Here is a 9,163-nt window from a genome sequence, read left to right as displayed (position 1 = left end):
TTTACCCCTGTGAGTTGGGCTTGTGAAGGTCCATGGCAGTGTGGAATTTCCACACGGGCGTAGGTTATACTTAGCGAATTTTCTCGGGTGGACAGAGAGTCCACAGGGACGTGCGTGTGCCCCTGTGGGTCGGGTGCACGAGCGTGGGTATTTTTCGCATGGCCATGTGGTTGTGTTCAGAGCAGAGGAGTATTTTCCCGAGAGCACACAGGGGCATGCGTCTGCCCCTGTGAGTCTCTCCTATGGAGGCGCACGGGCGTGCGTAATTTCTGCACGCCCACGTGGGTGTGCATGTATCATAAGGCTGCGTTTCTTTGTTATAAATCTGTCGAGCCCTTTTGATTTTCTTACCTCCAAATACTCAGGGGACACTCTCTCGCACCCTCCTGACCACCCATTGTTGATTTCGAGTAGGGTATTTGAGTTTCTCGCCGATTTCAAGGTTCTCAACTTCATCTCATAGGTAACCCTCGTTTTTCTCTTTTCTTCATTCTCGTTTGATTCTCGTTGATTTTATTTGATTAAACTGGTGAATGTGCCTCGGTTTTATGATAAAATGGTTGTGGTATGTTGTGAATGAGCTTTAGAAGTGATTTGGAGGTTTATTCATGGGATTTGCCATAAGGGCCGTGCAATTTTCACGCCCCGTGAATCCACACGGGTATGTGGAATTTCCACATGACCTTGCTTATGAATGAATTTGATCATTTTTCTTTTTAATACTTGTAGGTATAGCCTCCAAAATAAAGAAAGCTGTGGGCAAGCATCCCCAACAGCGCTCTACCGAACCTGAGCGTATAGAATTTGCTGATCCGGAGCATATAGCTCGGTTTGACTGTCTGTCCAAGCTTAAGTTTTGTTAGACACGGTTCCCTGATGTTAGGGTTGTGCGAGAGATACAGATGGCCCATAACATGGTAGATGAGCTTGAGGATACTGGAAGTTGGGGCAGGTTGCTATCTACCCGTGAGCTCGCTATTCGTATGCCGACACTGGAAGTACTCGTAGCATTTGAGTTTGACAGATCGTACTCCAGTTTTGACAGTGGTGACGCCATACAGTTCAGAGTATTCGGGCAGCATTATAGTATGAGCATCACAAAGTTCTTGATTCGATTGGGGATATACAAGGAGGAGTTCACGACCATAGAGGAGTACAAGCAGGTTCCTATAGATTATTCTGGTAGCTTGACTCTGCAGCATGCTTATCGAGTATTATGTGGCTGTGGGTAGTATGAGCCAGGGGTGTCGAAGGCGACGTGTTTGTGTAAGCTGATTTACAGATACATGGATGCTGTTTGGAGCAGATCAGTGAATGACCGCGGGGACCGCACTGGAATTTTGAGCAGGCAGGAGATGTTATACTTATACTCCATGGTGCAGAGCGAGCCGATTCATTTATGATATGTCATGGTAGAGTATGTAAGACATCATGGACATTATGCCCGGATCAGTGTCCTTTTCTCTAGACCTTACATTACGAGGCTCATCATGGGTATGGGCCTATTGCGTGCTATTAGAGGGGCCAAGATGGTGATCATACCTACACCCTTTGGTATAGAGACGATTAGACAAATGGGTATGTTACGCAGGTGACAAGGTCCCCTTCCGTATATGCCGCAAGTGCACGGGTTTGTAATAATCCCAGATGAATGGGTATCGAATCCACAGGGAATAGGGAATAAAAATACTTAATACGATTCTTTGCTATGTGAAAGATCAATGATGATAAGTGTGACAATGATTCAATTCTCAATAATAAAAACAACAAGTAAGAGAGCAAAAGTAGAGAAGGGGGTAAGGCAATAGATAAAGATGGGGTACCCGGATAATGCTCCGCCAAGGATAATTGTTTCAAGTGCAAGAACCCTCTATTATGCTTCCTAATCAATGCAATGGTGAGTCGTGGAAATCCTTAATTACATAGTCCCAAATCTAAGGTCAACTATGCCTAACTCTATACATGTCCCGGAGGAGAAATCGAACAATCTAAACATTTCGCACTCTCATAGAGTTGCAATAAGCTCTAGGGATTCCAAGTGATAAATCTCTTCCTAATTATAGACCTAAACCTTTGGTCCAGGTCGAATGACCCTAACCACAATTGAGCCCTAGATACTAAGATGACCTCAACGCTTCACTCCGTTGCACAAGCAACTAAGCCCCAGCGGAAGTTCATCCCTTAGACCATTTACTCTATTATGGCTGCAACTCGAGGACTGGAGGTAGAATCTATCACGTCGGAGGGGAAAGGGGACGCTCCTGTACCTCTCGATTCACCTTCTCAACCCTCTCCAACCTAGCTTTGTCTAACGCTCGTGGTGTGTTACTCACTCACAAGGTTACCAACAAGAACTCTCAACCCTAGTGTCACTCTAGGAAAAATGTTCATACAATAAAGCATTCAAGGTTGGAACTCACAATAAACATCAATATATTGAAAGCATAATAAAGAGATTCAATGAAACAATTACATCCTAGGGTTCACAAATACCCAAGTACCCACTAAAGGTTTAGCTCTCCATGGAGCTAACTACAATCAAAGAAATAGAATGTAAAAGCAATGAATCCATAAAGAAACCCTCCTCAATAGTCGTGTCGATGGACTAGTAGAGAGTCCTCTACTCGTCGCAAAGAATCCTTTGTTCGGCCTAGGATACACCTCACCAGGATCGGTGCCGACGAAAGCTCTCCCAATAACCTTCTTCCAAACGATGCGCGATTTTGGAAGCGTAGAACCTCTCCAAAACCCTAGCGAATACCCTTGAAAACCCTAGCAGAAGCCCTCTCTCAAGTTGGGGAAAAGATGGAGAAAAGAATACTAAAATAGGGGCTGATTCGGCTTTAAATAGGGTTGGAATCGGGCGACTACACGGACGTGGATTCTTTACGCGCCCGTGCGAAATTCCCACACGGGCGTGGATAATTTCCACACGCCCGTGTGGATTCTCTGAACACCTGTTCTCTCGGCTGGCTGTGAACATTGCTGCTACAGTACTTGCTATCGTGTTGCTATAGTTCTCTGCTATGGTATCCGGCCTTAATAGCTTTCCGAATCCATACTTTCATCGGAGTAATGCAAACGGGCACACTTTCACGTCGTGGATCACTTGCTTCTTCAATGATAGGCAAGTTGGTGAAGCTCTTGTTCTATGTGCATAAGTCAGAATGCTCGAGTGTGACTGCTTTTGTGCCCCTCCAAATGGGTGTGCCAAACTTGAATACGAGGAGGTTGGCACACACTCTAGCATCTCACATCGACCTATGTCTTCGCGTTTGAACCTTAGCAAGATTTCCTCCAAAATCGGTGCATTGTAATTCACATTGGCTTCTTTACTTCATAAACGGCCTCACAACCCTACCTGCATAAAAGTAACATAAAAAACACACATATTAGTGTAAAAACCCAAGAAAAGTAATGCTCAACATAAGGAATGAACGCTTCTCATTCATATCGCACAAGCACTTATCAAACTCCCCCACACTTAAGCTTTTGCTTGTCCTCAAGCAAAAATTAAACATTCTGTGCATCAATGAAGAACATAAAGTAGGTGCTTGGCCTTAGGTTCATGAAAGTATACAAAGAGAGCATTCTACAAGTAAGGAAAATTTCAACATTAAATACAAAAAATCAAAACTCTAGCTAAAACTTGAATCGAAAAGGAAAACAAACCCGAAATCGTGTACGTGTGTGAACTCACTCAAAACAACCCAAGGTATACTCCTCAAAGTTCTAAGCACAAGGGACTTATTTATCTACAAAGGTGACAGCAACTTCAAAGATGGTAGTAGCTTCACACATCCTCTAAGGTAGCCCTTTCCAAAGCGACCGCTAAGGTGGCTTTCACACTTTCGAGGTGGTAGCTCTTTCTACCGGAGTGGTAGCTCTCACTCATCCTATGAGATAGCTCTTTCTCTCATTAGGGCATAGCTAGTATCCGACTTATGAGAGTAGCTTCATACTTCATAGGTGGTAGCTCTTTACACCCAATAAGCACAAATAAACAATAAAACTCTATTTATTTATTTATTTTTCAGAATTTAACACAAGAAACAACTATAACTAGTCCCTTTAACATCAAACTTGAGTTTCCAAAAGAGTTTAAAGAGTGAGTACTGCACTAAGTGTAAATCGGGCAAAAATTCCTAGAAATTCAAGCAAGAACTAGAGCATGAAAACATTCAAGGTTACCAACAAGGTCACTCAAAATGTATATCATTCAAAAGCAAATATGGGAGAAGCAATCAAAACAATACTCCCCTGACTCCTAGTGTTGCATTTGATGAAGCTAATTCCATGGGAGTAGGGTTCCGACGGGTTGTGAAGCTCACACGGCCAAGTACCTAAGCACCTTGGCCGTGCCCATGACTAAGTCTCAATTCCCATGATGACAAGACCATCTGCACGCATACACGAGGGGGTTCAATGAAGCTCAATAAAAACAAAATGAACTCAAGTATATATAAAAGATAGACAATGAATACAACTCGATATGCAAAATTAAAATAAACTCAGAAGGAGAATCCTTTCTGAGTAAACAAGTCTAAAAATAAAAATGTAACATAAAGAAAATGCGGAAAAACAAAGCAAATGTCGGTGTCACCCTCGGGCTCCGATGCTGCTGCTGCTGCTGGTGAAGACGCACATGGTGGGTCCACCGGTGCCGGGGTAGAGGATGGGGATGCCAGAGGAACTGAAAGGTCTGGATCTCAATAGATCTCGTAGAAAGTCGAACTGGGCCATAAGATCTGTATACTGAGCTGACTGTATAGCACGGAGCTCCGCCATCTCGGTCTGAATCTCTCTCGCAACGCTCTCAAGCCTCTCAATACAGTCATAAGCTCGAGGACCCTATGATGCGGGAGGTATGGGAATCTGCAGGGAACCCTCCGCAGTAACTCCTTCGCTCCTGGCGGTCTCTGGGGTAGCTGTAGCAAGAATATAGACCCCTGGCCCATATCTCCATACCAACCCCATCATCCTTATCGTATGAAATGCAAGAGGGGTAAGCGCAACTATCCTCTCAGCACCACGTAAAGCATCCCCCAAATCCATTCCCAAAATGAGGCTGGTAATGTAGGGGCCAGCAAATAATAAACCCACTCTCACAGACTGACCCTGGTACCTCAGAATATATGCTAATATGCACCCCAAGTGAATCGGCACATTGCGGGCCATGGAGTATAAAAAGAGAAGATCCTACTTGGTTAGAGCAGATGTGTTATCGGCTCGACCTGACACAGACCTGCTGATAACTGTGTGTAAATACCTGTAGCTCGACCAGGATAGGCTAGTGGCCTTCGACAACCCCGGTTCATACTCCCATGTCCGCACAAAATCCTGTACGCATGATGTGGAGTTACTGATACTGGAAAATCCGCCGGTAATCATCCATACTCCATTGTACCTATATAAGCAATATCGTACAAGCCCGTCTGAATCGAAAACTCAGTGACACTCATGGAAAATGGATGTCCGAATACCCGAAACTGTATAGCATTCGTAGTGTCAAATCTCCCATGCATCAATCGAAACTCAAAAGACGCTAAAACCTCAAGCATCAATGCACAGTAAGCTGGCTCACTGATCGTCAGTAGCCTCCTCCAGCTTCCTACTGCTAGCATCTCATCAATTTCATTAGCCAGATCGTCACCCCGCTGAATACCTCTCAGCACTTGCAAATCCGCGAAACAAGTCTGACCAAAACCGAGTGCTGAAAGTCTTTCAAATCGAGTCTGATGATCGGGATTTGAGAAATCAAAGTGTAGTGGCTCGGGTGGGGTGACTCTGAGATGCTTTACTTCATTCTTCTTCACACGAGGTGCCATATCTGTCGTACAAAAGAAGAAAATGATCAAAGAAGCTCAAAAGCAGTATACTGCAGAATTCCACACGGGCTTGTGGAAATTACCCACGCCCGTGTGGATCTGTAGGGCGTGAAAGTCCCGCACGGGTGCACAACAACTCTCAAAAATTCAACTTCGAACCGCGTCCAGGTGCTTTCTAAACATACACCATGCATTGTAAAAATGAAAATTCGCAATTAAAGATATTTAATCTGTGAAAAACAAGAGTTGGCGAAGAAAGGAGGATAAAAAAGGTTACCGAAGAAACAAATGTGAAAACTTTGAAAATCGGTGCGATATGTGAAGCAAAATCCTCCAAAACGACGATGAGCTGTCGAAAAGATGATCAGAAGTAGTTTTTAGGCGACTGGAAATGAAGAATGAGACGGATCACAAGGTTTTTAAGGTAAAAATCACGTCTCTTGGAATTCTGTGCATCCACACGGGCGTGCGAAAAATACCCACGCCCGTGTGCCTCATTATAAGAGAGCCACAGGGGCGCACACACGCCCCTGTGCTCTCTCGAGAAAACACTCCTTCGACTCTGACTACACTCACACGGGTGTGGGGAAAATACCCGTGCCCGTGCGTCCGACCAACAGGGGCAGCTGCACGCCCCTGTGGCTTCTCTTAACATCCGAGAAAAATACCAAGTGTTATACATGCCCGTGCGGAAATTCCGCACGGGCGTGGACATTCACATGCCCAACTCACCGGGGCAGCCACATGCCCCTGTGTCTTGTCGGGATGGAGAGAACTCCTCTGCAGAGTTTCGCACGGGCGTGTGGAAATTACCCACGCCCGTGCATGGTTCACAAGGTCGCCCACAGGGCGGAGTCCACGTCCCTGTGTTCTCTCGGGATAATCCACCCAACTCTGCAGGAATTCACACGCTTGTGCGGAAATTACCCACGGGCGTGAGATATTCGCATGATTATTCATAGGGGAAGCCGCAAGCCCCTGTGCCTTCTCTGGATGAGCTTGCAATACAAATCCACTTGCGTGCGGAAATTCCACACGCCCGTGTGTCTTTACTGGATGCCTTAGAAAAACCTGTAGGCTCTGTAGAAAATTTTTGAATATGTTCACACACTCAGAGGCTGCCTAATATACAAGTTTTACCAATGAAAAACATGGAATAAAGCTCAAACGACATAACTTCGCCAATTCCACATGAAAACACATGATTAATAGTCAAAGTTCACAAGGAAATCTCAGCACAAGCATCTAAAAAATTAAGACACCAACACTTAACAAGTTATTCATGCAAAACACTACATTATTCAACTAAGAAAAACAGTAACCACTTTGGGTTTACTTCTTCATAATCCTCCTCTTGGTCGAACAAACCTTCATACGGATCCGGATTGAACATCTCCTGTATATATTCATCAACAATCTCATCAGTAGTTTCTAGAAACGTATAAAGTGTCATCGAAATCAAGAGAATGCCACATGGCCTCAGCAAGGCGGTATGTGAGCTTGTCATCTCGAACTCTCAATGTGAGCTCTCCGCCGTCCATGTCAATCAATGCTTTGGAAGTCCGCAAGAACTGTCTCCCAAATATTAAATGTACATTCGCATATTCATTGACATCTAGCACTACAAAATCAACCGGAAAAATGTACTTGTCCACCTTGACAAGCACGTCTTCAATGATGCCTCTCGGATGTTGCACTGTTCGGTCCACTAGTTGCAAAGTCATCCGAGTAGGCCTAGGATTACCCAAACCTAGCTTTTGAAAGAAAGTGTATGGCATGACATTGATACTAGCCTTTGAGTCCGCCAATGCCATTTTCTCACCAAGATTGCCAACATTACACGGAATGATGAAGCTTCCCGGGTCTTTCTTCTTGTTCAGCATGTTCTTTTGCAATACCGCCGAGCATGAAGCATCTAAAATCACTGAAGCACTCTCCTCCAACTTTCTTTTGTTGGTCAACAAGTCTTTCAAGAACTTCGTATACTTAGGCATTTGGGCTAATGACTAAACAAAAGGAATATTAATGTGGAGTTTCTTGAACAAACTCAGGAACTTCTTGTATTGTTCATCTCCTTGGTCATTTTTCAATCTAGAGGGATAAGGGATTCTTCGCTTGAAAGGTGGGGGTGCCACCTCTTTCTCTTTGCTTGTTCCCTCATGTTCTTTTGGCTTCTCACTCGGAAGACTACCTTCAACCTCACGACCACTTCTCAAAGTGATCGCCTTCACGTGCTCTCTAGGATTGGTCTCTGTATTGCCCGGCAAACTTCCATGTGGCCTTTCAGAGAGAGACTTCGCAATTTGCCCCACTTGATTTTCAAGATTATGCAATGAGGCGGTGTGGTTGCGAAGTGTAGACTCGACTGATTCAAACCTTGTATTTGCAGATTGTGTAAATCTAGTCAAGTGCTTCTCTAGGTCACTCATTCGGTTTTCCAAACCTGAGACTTTGTTTTCCACCTGAAGGGCTTGTTGTTGTTGTTGGAAACCCAGTGGCCCCATGGCCTTTTGTGTACCTTGATTACTCCATGAGAAATTGGGATGATTCTTCCAACCTGGATTGTAGGTATTGCTATATGGGTTTCCTTGAGGTCTCATGCCATTACCTACAAAATCAACATTCTCCACTGAAGAAACATCACCAATAGAGATTGGGCAATCGGAGGGAGCATGTCCCCCACCACTACCGGTGCAATTAGTCACAGCCGCCACTCTATTTGAAGTTAGAAGATCTAACTTCTTACTCAAACTTTCCACTTGAGCCGCCAATGAAGTTACCGCATCTATCTCATGGAGACCGGCCATTTTCTTCTTCTCCCTAGCATTCCATTGGTAGCTGTTTAACCCCATTTCTTCAATCAACTGTCAGGCCTCATCGGAGGTCTTGCTACCTAAGGTACCTCCTACTTCCGCATCCAAGAGTTTGCCTTGTACTCAGGTTCAAACCATTGTAAAATGGTTTGAACAATCATCCACTCTGGGAATCTATGTTGCGGGCAGTTCCTCAGGAGCTCCTTGAACCTTTCCCATGTCTCAAATAGAGACTCCAATTCCAACTGAACAAAGAATGAGATCTCGTTCCTAAGCTTTTGTGATTTTCCAGGAGGGAAATAACGGGCTAGAAAAGCTTCCATCACCTCCTCCCAAGTGGTAATTGACGCTCTACATAACGAGTATAGCCACTGCTTCACTCTTCCTTTTAGGCAAAATGGGAAGGCTCTCAATTTGATGGCATCATCCGTCACTACATTTATCTTCAGCATATCACACACCTCGAGAAAACTCTCTATATGACTATTTGGATCCTTATCGGCCAAACCGTTGAACTGTGCA

At 44.5% G+C, this 9,163-nt stretch overlaps 1 non-coding gene across 1 annotated transcript; it reads left to right on the top strand.

The window, feature by feature from the left end:
* The first annotated feature begins 8,812 nt into the window (after window positions 1–8,812).
* LOC120271170 lies at window positions 8,813–8,919 on the top strand. Its single transcript, XR_005539793.1, has one exon. It is a non-coding gene; the product is annotated as a small nucleolar RNA R71 (small nucleolar RNA).
* The last annotated feature ends 244 nt before the right edge of the window (window positions 8,920–9,163 follow it).

This window comes from Dioscorea cayenensis, chromosome 10 (genome assembly GCF_009730915.1).
Source record: "Dioscorea cayenensis subsp. rotundata cultivar TDr96_F1 chromosome 10, TDr96_F1_v2_PseudoChromosome.rev07_lg8_w22 25.fasta, whole genome shotgun sequence".
Taxonomy (NCBI): domain Eukaryota; kingdom Viridiplantae; phylum Streptophyta; class Magnoliopsida; order Dioscoreales; family Dioscoreaceae; genus Dioscorea; species Dioscorea cayenensis.
This window is presented reverse-complemented; position numbering and strand designations above follow the sequence as displayed.